Raw genomic sequence first — 16899 nt, forward strand, 5'->3', positions numbered from 1 at the left:
GGTCTATCCACCTAGTACCACTCTATAGGGAATAGGACTCTGGACTATAGTAGTACACTATATAGGAATAGGGCTCCTCAAAGTAGTACCACTATAGGGAATAGGGCTCTGGACTATAGTAGTACACTATAGGGAATAGGGCTCTGGTCTAAAGTAGTACCACTATATATAGGAATAGGGCTCTGGACTATAGTAGTACACTATATAGGAATAGGGCTCCTGGTCTATAGTAGTACCACTATATAGGAATAGGGCTCTGGACTAGTAGTACACTATATAGGGAATAGGGCTCTGGTCTAAAGTAGTACCCCTATATATAGGAATAGGGCTCTGGACTATAGTAGTACACTATATAGAATAGTGTTCTGGTCTAAAGTAGTACCACTATATATGGGAATGGGGGCTCTGGACTATAGTAGTACACTTTATAGGGAATAGGGTCTGCTTCTATGTAGTACCACGTGCATAGGGAATACTTCGTCTATAGTAGTACCACAAACAATAGAGCTCTGGTCTATAGTAGTCATCATATAGGAATAGGAGAAGGAGTAGGAACCCAATAGGGAATAGTGGTTGGGACTTAGTTAGGCAGTTTTGGTGAATAGGGGTTTCGGACAGAGTAGTACAGGTAGGTAGGGAATAGGGCAGGCAGAGTAGACAGACAAATAGGAATAGGGCTCTGGTCTATAGTAGTACCACTATATAGGAATAGGGGCAGGTCTATAGTAGACAGACAAATAGGGAATAGGGCTCTGGTCTATAGTAGGCAGACAAATAGGAAATAGGGCCCTGGCAAACAATTAGTCAGGAAATATAAATACTAGGATGCCATTTGACTCAATACCTCCCAGACCTGATCTGCTGATCTGTTCATCCTGGACAACACTATCACCCAGATCCTCCTCTTCCTCTCCCTCCACCACCTCTACCACCCTCGTCCTCCTCCTTCCTCCTCTACCACCCAGACCCTCTCTGGTCCTTCCATGAGAGACAATACCACCAGATCCTCTCTGGTCCAGTCCATGAGACCCTACCACCCCAGATCCTCTCTTCTCCAGTCCATGAGAGACAATACCACCCTCTTCCCTCCTCCTCTGGTCCTCCTGAGAGACAATACCACCCAGATCCTCATGCTGATGGTCCAGTCCATGGACAATACCATCAGATCCTCTCTGGTCGGGTTACAGTGGCCTACGTCTGCTTCATGAAGTTCAACCTCTCGAACACAGTCCAAGAGAGATCAACAAACACAAGAGCATCACAAGATCCTCATGCCAGTCCATGAGAGACAATACCAAGAAGGTTCCTGTTCTGGTTAGGCAGTTTTGAGAACAAAATACCATAGACAGGTAGGTAGGCAGGCAGGCAGACAGGTAGGCAGGTAGGCTGGGCCAGACAGTCCAGGTAGGCAGGCAGGCAGACAGACAAACAGGCACCCAGGAGGCCCAGACCCAGGCAGACCAGCAGGCAGAGAGACAAACACCCAGAGCATCGTCTGGATCATCATGCCAGAGGAGGAGGCAGGATACCAGGAACCCAGAAGGCCTGTCTGTTCCAGGCAGGCTTTGACAGACAGTTACCACCCAGGCAACCCAGACAGACAAACAGGCAGGCAGGCAGGCAGGCAGGCAGGCAGGCAGGCATAGGCACCCAGACAGACAGGCAGACAGGTAGGCAGGCAGGCAGGCAGGCAGGCAGACAAACAGGCAGGCAGGCAGGCAGACCCAGACAGGCAAAGAAATGACCAAAAAACAATTATCAGGAAATTGACAGAAAACAGACTCTGCAGACTGGTCCAGTCCAGGACACACACCACCCATAGACCCTCTTGTCCAGTCCAGACAGACAAACAGGACCCAGACAGGTCCAGTCCATGAGAGACAATAGGCAGAGGTCCAGTCCATGAGGCAGGCAGACCCAGACCCTCTCTGGTCCAGTCCCAGGCAGACCCTCTGGTCCAGTCCAGAGAGACAAACAGGCACCCTCTCTGGTCCAGTCCATGAGGCAGGCATCCAGTCCCAGGACCCAGACCCTCTCTGGTCCAGTTGAGAGACAATACCACCAGACCTCTCTGGTCCAGTCCATGAGAGACAGACCAGACCCTCTCTGGTCCAGTCCAGAGCAGGACCCAGGCAGGCAGGCATGAGAGCAGGCACCCAGGCAGACCCTCTCTGGTGGTCCATGGACCAGGCAGACCAGTCCATGAGGACAATACCACCCAGGCTGGTCCAGTCCATGAGACAATACCACCCAGGCAGACCCTCTGGTCCAGTCCATGAGGCAGGCAGACCTCTCTGGTCCAGTCCATGAGAGACAATACCACCCAGGACAGACCCTCTCCTGGTCCAGTCCATGAGAGACAAACAGACCCAACCCTCTCTGGTCCAGTCCATGAAGACAATACCACCCAGGAAATCCATAAATACTAGAAAAGACCCTCTCTGGTCCAGTCCATGAGAGTAATACCACCCAGGACCCAGACCCTCTCTGGTCCAGTCCATGAGAGACAATACCACCCAGGACCCAGACCCTCTCTGGTCCAGTCCATGAGACAATACCACCCAGACAAGTCCATGAGAGACAATACCACCCAGGACCCAGACCCTCTCTGGTCCAGTCCATGAGAGACAATACCACCCAGGACCCAGACCCTCTCTGGTCCAGTCCATGAGAGACAATACCACCCAGGACCCAGACCCTCTCTGGTCCAGTCCATGAGGACCCAGACCCTCTCTGGTCCAGTCCATGAGAGACAATACCACCCAGGACCCAGACCCTCTCTGGTCCAGTCCATGAGAGACAATACCACCCAGGACCCAGACTCTCTGGTCCAGTCCATGAGTACCACCCACCTCTCTGGTCCAGTCCAGAGACAATACCACCCAGGACCCAGACCCTCTCTGGTCCAGTCCATGAGAGACAATACCACCCAGGACCCAGACCCTCTCTGGTCCAGTCCATGAGAGACACCCAGGACTCAGACCCTCCACCATGAGAGGGTTTAGGACCCAGACCCTCTCTGGTCCAGTCCATGAGAGACAATACCACCCAGACCTCCTGGTCCAGTCCATGAGAGACAATGTGACTGTCCAGAGCCTCCCAGTCCAGCCCTTTGAAGACATATGTGACCCTCTCTGGTCCAGTCCATGAGAGTGTGACCACTCCAGGACCCAGACCCTCTCTGGTCCAGTCCATGAGACAATACCACCAGTGTGTGACCCTGTGTGGTCCAGTCCATAGACAATACCACCCAGTGAGACCCTCTCTGGCAGTCCAGACAATCCAGCCTCTTGATGATTGGGACTGAATCCCTGAAAGGATCCCAGAGCCTCTCTGGTGTCAGAGCCCACCCAGGGGACCCAGACCCTCTCTGGTCCAGACGGGACCAGGGACCCTCTCTGGTGATGATGACAATACCACCCAGATCTGGTCCAGTCCAAAGACAATACCACCCAGGATCAGTTTGGTCCATTGTCACATACCACCCAGGAGTGTATTATTCCAGTCCTGAAGACAATCACACACCTGGTGCCAGTCACCCGGACCCAGACCCTCTCTGGTCAGTCATCTGAATATCAGACCCTCTCTGTGTTTCATTGACAATATATCCTCTTTGGCAGACAAAGCAATACCACCCAGGGAATTCTTGTCCAAACCAGTAGAAACAAATACCACCCTACCCACTTCAACGTCCATGAAGACAGGAGGTTGATTCACTGGGTCATCCCTTAATTGGGAGGACGTGGCTCGTGTGTAACGGCTGTGAGCGGAGTCAGTTGAATAGTATCAAATACATTCAATTAAAAAACATTAAAAAAATATATATATTTTTACTTTATTTAACCAGGAAGAAGCATTGAGAGACCAGAGCCTTTGATGATTTTCCAAGGTGAGAGCCCAGCCAATGGGAAGGGACAACAGGACACAGATACATGACATCATTAGGGTGATACAACATCAGTTTACATGACCATCATTAATGACATACAATACAACCTGGTGCCAGTCACCGTGTACTCTGGTCAGTCATACAATACAATTCATGACATCATGACCCTCTTTACAACACTGTACATGACATCATACCAAACCAGTACAACAAATACACCCTGACATCTTAAAACATACAGGAGGTTGGTGGCACAATACCCAGGACGGGCTCATTAAAACATACAACCAGGACCCATGACATCATTAAAACCATGCCATGACACCATTAAGGACCCAGATCTACATGTCATCATTAAAACATACACACAATACAGACATCATTAAACAGTACAATACAATACATGACATCATTAAAACATACAATACAATACATGACATCATTAAAACACAAACTGTACAGGGACATCATTGGTCCAATACCATGACATCATTAAACACACAACACAATACATGACATCATTAAAACAACAATACAATACAATACATGACATCATTAAAACATACAATACATGACAATACATGACATCATTAAAACATAAACAAGAATACAATACATGACATCATTAAAACATACAATACAATACATGACATCATTAAAAAACATACAATACATGACAATTACAATACATGACATCATTAAATACATAACATCATTACAATAATGACATCATTAAAACCAATACAATACATGACATCATTAAAACATACAAAGGGACCCAGACAATACATGACATCATTAAAGACAATACCAATACAACACAGACATCATTAAAACATCCAACAATAATGACATCATTAAAACAGACCCTACAATACATGACATCATTAAAAAACAATAAATACATGACATCATTAAAAAACAATACATACATGACACATTAAAACATACACCCAGGACATGACCATTAAAACATCAGTACACACATGACAATTACACAGGACACATGACATCATTGGGCAATACAATACATGCATCATTAAAACACAATACAATACAGGACATCATTAAAATACCCTCAATACATGACATCATTAAAACACAATACACCCAGGATACAGACATCATTAAAACATACAATACCACAGGACCCAGACCCTCAATGGTCCAATACATGACAATTAAAACTACCTCTCTAATACCAGTCCATTAAAACATACAACACAGACAGACATCAGACAGTCCAGACACAATACAATACATGAGGATCCAGACAATACTACATGACATCATTAAAACATACAATACAATACCTGGACAGTCATTAAAACCCCAAGGAATCAAGACATCATTAAACATACAACACAATACATGACATCATTAAATGATGCGATACATTCATGACCATTTACAACACAATACAATTGGTCATTAAAACCTACAATACAGTGACATCATTAAAACAATAAACACAGGATACATGACATCTCTTCCAGTCCATACAACAACACCCATGACATCATTAAAACATACATGAGAGACATGACATCTTAAAACCACGAGACAATACAATACATGACATCATTAAAACTCTACAATCCATGACACATTAAAAGAATTGCAGGACTGTCATCAAAACATACAATACAATACAGCATCATTTACAACACAATCAATGTGTGTGACATCATTGTCAGGCAATACATGTGTAAAACATACAATACAATTATTTTTCTTTGTGTGTACAATACAATAGTGACATCATTGTGTGGCATACAACTCAATACATGACATCATTAAAACTGCAATACAATCCCAATACAGACAGCGTAAAGCATGGGTCAACACAATACAGGACACATTAAAACAATGTACAATACTGACAGATTAAAACATACAACACACAGTTTCCATGACACACATTCAACACACACCTCCAGAACATACCAACACAATACATGTACATCATTAAAACAACTGAACACAATACATGACATCATTAAAACACACCTCCTACATGACATCATTAAAACCTGTAACACAATACATGACATCATTAAAACAGTACAATACAATACATGACATCATTAAAACACAACACAATCAGGATACATGACTCATTAAAACATACAACACGTACAATACATGGACATCAGTTAAAACATACAATACAATACAACACATTAAAACAACAATAACCAGGAAAACACATTAAAGAACACAATACAATACATGACACCATTAAAACACACAATACAATACATGACATCATTAAAACATACAACAATACATGACATCATTAAAACATACAACAATACATGACATCATTAAAACATACAACACAATACATGACATCATTAAAACATACAACAACACACCAACAACAGCCTGGTTAGGAGCCGTTCCATCAGTACAATGATGACCACACAGACACTGATGGCCACACAGCACACACTTCTTCAGTTGTCAAAGCTTCATTTGTAGCCTACATGTTACGTTATGCTAAATTATAGCGTTTGTTTGTCAATGGCCCTCGACAACAGACTACCAACCAGCTAAACAGACAGACAGACAGACAGACAGACAGACAGACAGACAGAACCAACACCGACCGACACAGCCCCCAACGCCCCCATGGAATCAAGAATTTGAATACTAGAATGGTGATGAATCTTCTTATGATGCGATAAAGGTCAGCCATTTTGGTCAGTTGGTCCACCCTGGTTTCCCAGTGCACACACTCAAATCACACATGATCTCAGCCTCATTTGCAAAATGTGTAGAATAGCATGACATTATCTATAAAACTGCAGGGAATACTGCAACTCTCTGTTCCATGGCAATATGTGTAGAATTGCAGGAAATTAGCTTTAAAACAGCAGCATTTCTCTCAATCTTGAGGCTTCAGGCAAAATGTGTAAAATAGCAGGAGATTATTTTTCTCTTTGCCCCAACACCGGGGCTTTCTCAGAGCCGCAACACTTCTGTACACCACTACTCACAACACACCCTCCAACACACCAACACACACTACTCCAGCACACCAACACACACTCCACTCCAACACACACACCTCCCAACACACCAACACACACAGCATACCAACACACACCCTCCAACACACCAACACACACACACACCAACACACACTCCAGCTACAACACACACCCTCCAGCATACCAAACACACCCTCCAACACACCAACACACACCCTCCAACACACCAACACACACTACTCCAACACACCCTACCACAACACACTACCAACACACACCCTCCAACACTACCAACACACCTCCAACACACCACACACACACCCTCCAACACACCAACACACACCTCCAACACACACCCTCCAACACACCAACACACCCTCAACACACCAACACACACCCTCCAGCACACACCCTCCAACACACCAACACACACTACTACAACACACACTACAACACACACCCTCCAACACACACTACAACACACTACTACAACACACCAACAAACACTACTACAACACACACTACTACAACACACTACTACAACACACCAACACACTACTACAACACACACTACTACAACACTACTACAACACACCAACACACACTACTACAACACACACTACTACAACACACTACTACAACACACAACACAACACACACTACTACAACACACTACTACAACACACCAACACACACAGTACTACTACACACACAGTACAACACACTGCTACAACACACAGCACACACTACAACACACTACTACAACACACACTACAACACACCAACACACACTACTACAACACACTACTACAACACACCAACACACACTACTACAACACACTACTACAACACACACTACTACAACACACACACTACTACAACACACACACTACAACACACACTACTACACACTACTACAACACACAGTACAACACACCAACAACACACCAACACAACACACTACTACAAACACACTACTACAACACACTACTACAACACACCAACAAACACTACTACAACACAACACTGCAATCAGGTGCTGATGAGTGTGGAAGCATTACTAAATGAATGTCACAGTACAATAGCACTTTGACAGCACCAACATCTAGGCTGATGGATACCACGACTACTACTCACTACTACTACAAGGCACCGCAACAACTACTACAACACTATTAATGGAATTGGGTGCACATTTCTGGGACCAAGAGTACACCACTACTAGCCACTACTACAACACACACAGTACAACACACACACAACACACCAACACACACTACTACAACACACTACTACAACACACCAGCACACACTACTACCAGCACACACTACAACACACACTACTACAACACACACAGTACAACACACTACAGCACACATACCTGCTACAACACACTACCTACAACACACCCAACACACTACTACAACACACTACAGCACACTACTATAACACACAGTACAACCTACTACAACACACACTACAACACAACACTCCTGCAATCAGGTGCTGATGAGTGTGGAGCATTGCATAATGAATGTCTTGGGTCAATTGGGGCATTTGACAGCCCCTTCACATCTAGGCTGATGGATACCCGGATGGCTCCTACTCCTACCTCATAAGGCCCGGGGCTAAGTAATTGCACTATTAATGGAATTGGGTGCCATTTGGGACCAGAGATTCACCCTGCTAGCCCTGGGTATCTTCAATGTAAGCCTACTAGAAAGTGTGTGCCCTCAGGGCTGGAGGGAAGCTAAAGTCATTCCCCTACCCAAGAATAGAAACACCTACTAATTCAAGGGTTTTTCTTTACATTTGCTATTTTCTACATTATAGAATAATAGTGAAGACATCAAAACTATGAAATAACACATATGGAATCATGTAGTAACCAAAAATAAAAGCGTCAGCTAAATGGCATATATTATTATATTAAAAAAAGTGTTAAACAAATCAAATTATATTTTATATTTGACATTCTTCAAAGTAGCCACCCTTTGCCTTGATGACAGCTTTGCACACTCTTGGCATTCTCTCAACCAGCTTCATGAGGTAGTCACCTGGAATCCATTTCAATTAACAGGTGTGCCTTCTTAAAACGTAATTTGTGGAATTTCTTTAGTTCTTAATGAGTTTGAGTCAATCAGTTGTGTTGTGACAAGGTACGGGTGGTATACAGAAGGTAGCCCTATTTTGTAAAAGACCAAATTCATATTATGGCAACAACAGCTCAAATAAGCAAGAGAAATGATTGAATATGATTTATATGCTCGTCATTTTTACAGTTACGTCCCAATTGCAATAGGGTGTCAACTGAATAAGGGGACGATATTACCACTCTATTTACCATATCTTCAGTATAAGCCTACTAAAAAATGTGTGCCCTCAGGGCTGGAGGGAAGCTAAAGTCATTCCCCTACCCAAGAATAGAAACACCTACTAATTCAAGGGTTTTTCTTTACATTTGCTATTTTCTACATTATAGAATAATAGTGAAGACATCAAAACTATGAAATAACACATATGGACTCATGTAGTAACCAAAAAAAGTGTTAAACAAATCATGTATAAAAATGCTGGGCAGACCATTATTTTGGTTACCATGGTGGCTATGCCCCCATAGGATGACGATGCCCCCATCCACAGAGCACGAGTGGTCACTGAATGCTTTGATGAGCATGAAAACGATGTAAACAATATGCCATGGCCATCTCAGTCACCCAGATCTCTTGAGTGAACACAGTGCATTCGGATAGTATTCAGACCCATTGACTTTTTACACATTTTGTTACGTTACAGCCTTGTTTTGGTACCCTTCCCCAGTTCTGTGCTTTGACAATCCTGTCTCGGGCTCTACAGACAATTCCTTCGACCTCATGGCTTGTTTTTTTCTCTGACATGCACTGTCAACTGTTGGACCTTATATAGACAGGTGTGTGCCTTTCCAAATCATGTCCAATCAATTGAATTGACCACAGGTGGACTCCAATCAAGTTGTAGAAACATCTCAGGATGATCAATGGAAACAAGATGCACCTGAGCTCATAGCAAAGGGTCTGAACACTTTCTGTTCTGGTATTTCTGTTTTTATTTTAATAAATTTGACAATATTTCTAAAAACCTGTTTGCTTTTTCATTCTAGGGTGTTGTGTGTGGATTGAGGATTTTTATTTATTTAATCAATTTTTAGAATAAGGCTGTAATGTAACAAAATGTGGGAAAAGTCAAGGGACCTGAATACTTATTTTTATTTATTTAAGTAGGCAAGTCAGTTAAGAACAAATTCTTATTTACAATGAGTGCCTACCCGGCCAAACCCTCCCCCTAACCCCGGAAGACGCAGGGCCAGTGTGCTCCACCCTTTGGGACTCCCGATCTCGGCTGGTTGTGATACAGCCCGGATCGAACCCGGGTCTGTAGTGGCGCCCTAAGCACTGCAGTGCCTTAGACCGCTGCACCACTCGGGAATGCACTGTGTGGGAGATTCTGGAGTGGGTCCTGAGACAGTGTTTTCCAACCACCATCAGCAAAACACCCATATAGAATTTCTGGTGGAAGAATGATGTCACATCTCTCCAATAGAATGATGTCACATCCCTCCAATAGAATGATGTCACATCCCTCCAGTAGAATGATGTCACATCCCTCCAGTAGAACAATGTCACATCCCTCCAGTAGAACGATGTCACATCCCTCCAGTAGAACGATGTCACATCCCTCCAATAGAATGATGTCACATCCCTCAATAGAACAATGTCACATCCCTCAGTAGAACGATGTCACATCCCTCCAATAGAATGATGTCACATCCCTCCCAGTAGAATGATGTCATCTCTCCAATAGAACGATGTCACATCCCTCCAATAGAATGATGTCACATCCCTCCAATAGAAATGATGTCACATCTCTCCAGTAGAACGATGTCACATCCCTCCAGTAGAATGATGTCACATCCTCCAGTAGAATGATGTCACATCCCTCCAGTAGAATGATGTCACATCTCTCAAGCAGAACGATGTCACATCCCTCAGTAGAATGATGTCACATCCCTCCAATAGAACGATGTCACATCCCTCCAGTAGAATGATGTCACATCCCTCAGTAGACTTCCAGACACCTGTAGAATCTATACCATTGAAGCTGTTCTGTCTCAACACCCTATTAAAACACTTTATGTTGGCAGTTACTTGTTCCTCACTAATATACTCCCTCCAGTAGAATGATGTCACATCCCTCCAATAGAATGATGTCACATCCCTCCAATAGAATGATGTCACATCCCTCCAATAGAATGATGTCACATCCCTCCAGTAGAATGATGTCACATCCCTCCAATAGAACGATGTCACATCCCTCCAGTAGAATGATGTCACATCCCTCCAGTAGACTTCCAGACACCTGTAGAATCTATACCATTGAAGCTGTTCTGTCTCAACACCCTATTAAAACACTTTATGTTGGCAGTTACTTGTTCTCACTAATATCACTGTTGTTATATATTTTTTTCCTTTATTTAACTAGGCAAGTCAGTTAAGAACAAATTCTTATTTCCAATGACGGCCTGGGAACAGTGGGTTAACTGCCTTGTTCAGGGGGCAGAACGACAGATTTGTACCTTGTCAGCTCGGGGATTTGAACTTGCAACCTTCCGGTTACTAGTCCAATGTTCTAACCACTAGACTAATCGTGTCTTTGGCAGATCCTGTCTTCAGTAGACACCCATTATGCATCCTCTACCCAGCTGGGCAAATGTTGGCATGGGATTTCATAAAGACATTCTTTTCTGGTTGAAACAACATATATTTTTTTCTGGACTACAAAAAAAACAGACAACAAACCCTTCCTTTTTTACAATCAGAACAACAACCTGACCATGTAAAAGCCCTTCAGTATATTTATCACACTGGAGAGTAGTTCTTTAACAGTCTGCCTTTTCTCCTCTCTCTGGTTCTTATTGTGAACGTGTACTAAAAGTATTCCTGTATTCACAGCAGAACAGTGGACATCCACCACCTGATCCACCCCAAAACAATGTTTCACCACAACCCCAAGACTCACCCCAGAAGAGAGACAGAGAAAAACTCAAGGTCTCAACACTCTTTGATTGTGATGTCATGATCAGGTTGTGTACTGATTGTAAATTATTTACATTTTTTTTTTAGATGTCATTTAAGTGACCAGCAAAAAAGAGGTCTTTACCTGAATGTAACCTGGCGTGATCTGCCGTGGCTTCAACCCTGTGTGTGTGTGTGTGTGTGTGTGTGTGTGTGGTGTGGTGTGTTTGTTATGTGCCAGGTGAAGCCCACTCTCCAGAGAGGAGGCAGTAATGCGTCTCTCCACAACAGCACCAACAGAAACACCATCTTCCAGCTGATGATCCACACACTGGACCCACTGGGAGAAGGTACTGGACTTTATATCAATCTTTATTATTACAGGGACCGCTATGGTCCTAATCTATGGTCCTAATCTATGGTCCTAATCTATGGTCCTAATCTATGGTCCTAATCTATGGTCCTATACTATGGTCCTAATCTATGGTCCTAATCTATGGTCGAGTCTATGGTCCTAATCTATGGTGTCGAGTCTATGGTTCGAGTCTATGGTTCGAGTCTATGGTCCTAATCTATGGTCCTAATCTATGGTCCTAATCTATGGTCCTAATCTATGGTTAGAGTCTATGGTCCTAATCTATGGTCCTAATCTATGGTCCTAATCTATGGTTAGAGTCTATGGTCCTATACTATGGTCCTAATCTATGGTCCTAATCTATGGTTAGAGTCCATGGTCCTATACTATGGTCCTAATCTATGGTCCTGATCTATGGTTAGAGTCTATGGTCCTAATCTATGGTCCTAATCTATGGTTCGAGTCTATGGTCCTATACTATGGTCCTAATCTATGGTCCTAATCTATGGTTAGAGTCTATGGTCCTATACTATGGTCCTAATCTATGGTTCGAGTCTATGGTCCTATACTATGGTCCTAATCTATGGTCCTAATCTATGGTTAGAGTCTATGGTCCTATACTATGGTCCTAATCTATGGTCCTAATCTATGGTCCTAATCTATGGTTTGAATCTATGGTCCTAATCTATGGTTTGAGTCTATGGTCCTATACTATGGTCCTAATCTATGGTCCTAATCTATGGTGCGAGTCTATGGTCCTAATCTATGGTCCTATACTATGGCCCTATATTATGGTGTGAATCTATGGTCCTAATCTATGGTTTGAATCTATGGTCCTAATCTATGGTCCTATACTATGGCCCTATATTATGGTCCGAATCTATGGTCCTAATCTATGGTCCTAATCTATGGTCCTAATCTATGGTCCTATACTATGGACCGAATCTATGGTCCTAATCTATGGTTTGAATCTATGGTCCTATACTATGGCCCTAATCTATGGTCCTAATCTATGGTCCTTATCTATGGTCCTAAACAATGGTCCTAAACTATTGTCCTTCCTGTACAGTACCAGGGACCAGGAAGCTATGCCTCCTGGGAGGAGCTACTGAACCATATGAGATGAGTAATGTAGGGTATGTAGACATTATTAAAGTGACATAATTTAAAGTGACATAATTTAAAGTGACATTATTTAAAGTGACTAGTGAAACCTTTATTATGTCCATTTATTTAAGTGGCCAGAGATTTGAGTCTGTATGTTGGCAGCAGCCTCTCTATGTTAGTGATGGCTGTTTAACAGTCTGATGGCCTTGTCACTACTGCCACAGGGACCTTCTATATTCACTACGGTCACAGGGACCTTCTATATTCACTCCTGCCACAGGGACCTTCTATATTCATTACTGCCACAGGGACCTTCTATATTCACTACTGCCACAGGGACCTTCTATAGTCACTACTGCCACAGGGACCTTCTATAGTCACTACTGTCACAGGGACCTTCTATAGTCACTACTGTCACAGGGACCTTCTATAGTCACTACTGCCACAGGGACCTTCTATAGTCACTACTGCCACAGGGACCTTCTATAGTCACATACTGTCAGAGTCAAGGCCCGCGGGCCACATCCGGCCCGCGAGAAGGTTTTACGGCCCCTGGGATGATCTTGATTTATTATTAGAACCGGCCCGCAGACCGCAGCAAGCCGGCAGCCCGCAGATCTTTTACACGCACCAATACTACATTTCCCACAATGCAACGGTGACGCACCGAGCAGTAGGCTGCTTCATTTCAATATTTATTGGCACAGCAGTTGTCAGCATCACAGTAAAATTAACTTTCAGATACCCATCAAAAATGGCAAAACGGAAGGTGGACACTGAGAACCGGGGTTTCAAACAAGGTGGGAGTCGGAGTATTTGTTCACGGAGGTAGCTGGAAAACCTGTGTGTCTTCTGTGTGGAGAAAGTGTGGCGGTACTGAAAGAGTATAATCTGAGACGACATTATGAAACGAAACACGCGGACAAAAACAAGAATATGGACATGGAACAAAGGCTACAAAGGCAGAGGAATTAAAACGAGGCCTCAAATCTCGACAGGCTCTGTTCAAAAAAGCCAAATCACAAGGCCAGGCTGCTGTCAAGGCCAGTTTTATTTTGGCAGAAGAGATCGCTAAATCAGCCCGGCCATTTACGGAGGGGATTTCATCAAAAACTGCATGATTAAAGTTTGTGACGAAGTTTGCCCAGAAAAAAGGCAACTCTTTTTAAATGTGAGTCTGAGCAGAAACACCATTGCCGAGAGAGTAGACCAGTTGTCCATCAATCTAAAAGAGCAGCTTGTGAAAAGGGAAAAGATTTCATTGCATATTCCTTGGCTGTGGATGAGAGCACCGACATTTCTGACATTGCCCAGTTGTCAATTTTCATCCGCGGAGTGGACTCCAGCCTAAGCGTGACAGAGGAGTTTTGGCTTTACGTCCTATGCATGGCACAACTACGGGGCATGATTTGTATGAAGAGGTGTCAAGATGTGTAAATGAGATGGAGCTGCCTTGGGAAAAACTCGTGGGTTTGACAACCGACGGAGCACCTGCGATGTGTGGACACAGGAGCGGACTGGTGGCGAAGATACGGGAAAAGATGCAAGAGGAAAACGCGACAGGTGAGCTGACAGCTTATCATTGTATCATACACCAGGAAGCGTTGTGCGGTAAAGCCTTGAAAATGGAGCATGTAATGAGCATCATCACGCGCACAGTTAACTTTATCAGAGCCAAGGTTTGAATCACCGCCAGTTCAAGGCATTTCTGACGGAGTTAGAAACGGAGCATGGTGATTTGCCTTATCACACAGAGGTGCGATGGCTAAGCCAGGGAAAGGTGCTTCAAAGATGTTTCGAGCTTCGTGAGGAGATTTGTCTGTTCTTGGACAGCAAAGGGAAAGACACAACACAACTCCGAGACGAAATGTTTCTGTGTGAAATGGCTTTTTGTGTGACATTACGAGTCATCTGAATGCAATGAACTTGCAGCTGCAGGGTCGGGATCGTGTCATCTCTGATATGTACAGTACAGTGAAGGCATTTAAAACCAAACTGACTCTGTGGGAGGCGCAGATGCGGAAAGAAAATTTGAGCCACTTTCCCAGCTGCCAGACCATGAAGAGAAGCTCTCTACCAGTGCGTTCCCGAGCGCACAGTTGGCTGATAAAATAGGTATGCTTGCCGCTGACTTTCGGCGCCGATTTGCTGACTTTGAAGCACAAAAGCAGGTTAGACCTTTCCGGTAGCTTACATTTGCTGTTGGCGTGGAAAGCTCACCACCAAACCTCAAATGGAGTTGATTGACCTCAATGCAATGACTCACTGAGGGCAAAATATGCGGCAGTGGAGTGCTGCGGGAGTTCGCCCGTTCCTCCCGAGCACAATGCCCAGCTGCGCATCCAGGCTGCTCAAACGTTGTCTATGTTTGGCAGCACATACCTGTGTGAACAGCTGTTTTCTTTGATGAACTTGAACAAAACATCACACAGAAGTCGACTTACTGCTGAACACCTCCACTCAATTCTGAGGATTTCACTCAGCTCAGAGCCTACCCAACATTGATGAACTTGTGGAAAAGATGGGACACCACCAAGTATCACCCTCAACCTCAAACAAGTGAACATTACTGTGCAATCACATATTTAGGATTTTTACTCAGTTCAAGTTTAAAGTTAAGTTTAATATTTGTTTTCACTGCATATTGCTTACTCCTTAAACAAAAAGTGTTGTTTTTGATTAATAGATTTTGCACTTTATTTTATTGTATTTCAATCCAATTATATTTTAAAAATATTTCAGTTGAGTGGATGATAGAAAATTGCTATTATTGTTTTTTTCTTTGAAGTAAATTTAGCCCACTTTTGCTAAAATAGAAAATATAGGCTACTGATGGTGCCTTGAATACCGGTTTCTTTCATTTAATGTTCATGTTATGGGGATTTTTATATAAAGGAAATTTGTCTTTTGTGTCTGTTGAAAATTAAAGATTACTGACAGAGCCATAAGAAAATATTGCTTTATTTATCTGATCATATTGGAATATATTTGTTAGGTTTTCAGTAGGTTCAATTAGGTTCACTAGACTATATGCGTCATTTAAACATTTTTCAATGAACATTCGAACAGTCCGGCCCGGCTTGTAGCTAAATTTTTATTTGGCCCTCCGTCCATTGACTTTGAACCCCTGTTCTATAGTCACTACTGTCCAGGGACCTTCTATATTCACTACTGTCAACTACTGCCACAGGGACCTTCTATATCTACTGCCACAGGGACCTTCTATAGTCACTACGGTCAGGGACCTTCATAGTCACTACTGCCACAGGGACCTTCATAGTCACTACTGCCACAGGGACCTTCTATATTCACTACTGCCACAGGGACCTTCTATAGTCACTACGGTCACAGGGACCTTCTATAGTCACTACTGTCACAGGGACCTTCTATATTCACTACGGTCACAGGGAGCTTCTATAGTCACTACTGTCACAGGGACCTTCTATAGTCACTACGGTCACAGGGACCTTCTATAGTCACTACTGTCACAGGGACCTTCT

General features: G+C 43.5%; 1 pseudogene; it reads left to right on the plus strand.

The window, feature by feature from the left end:
- The window catches only part of LOC127921388 (sodium/potassium/calcium exchanger 1-like), a 46268-nt pseudogene that overhangs the window by 4267 nt on the left and 25102 nt on the right, over window positions 1–16899 (plus strand).

This window comes from Oncorhynchus keta, unplaced genomic scaffold (assembly GCF_023373465.1).
Source record: "Oncorhynchus keta strain PuntledgeMale-10-30-2019 unplaced genomic scaffold, Oket_V2 Un_contig_22274_pilon_pilon, whole genome shotgun sequence".
NCBI classification, from domain to species: domain Eukaryota; kingdom Metazoa; phylum Chordata; class Actinopteri; order Salmoniformes; family Salmonidae; genus Oncorhynchus; species Oncorhynchus keta.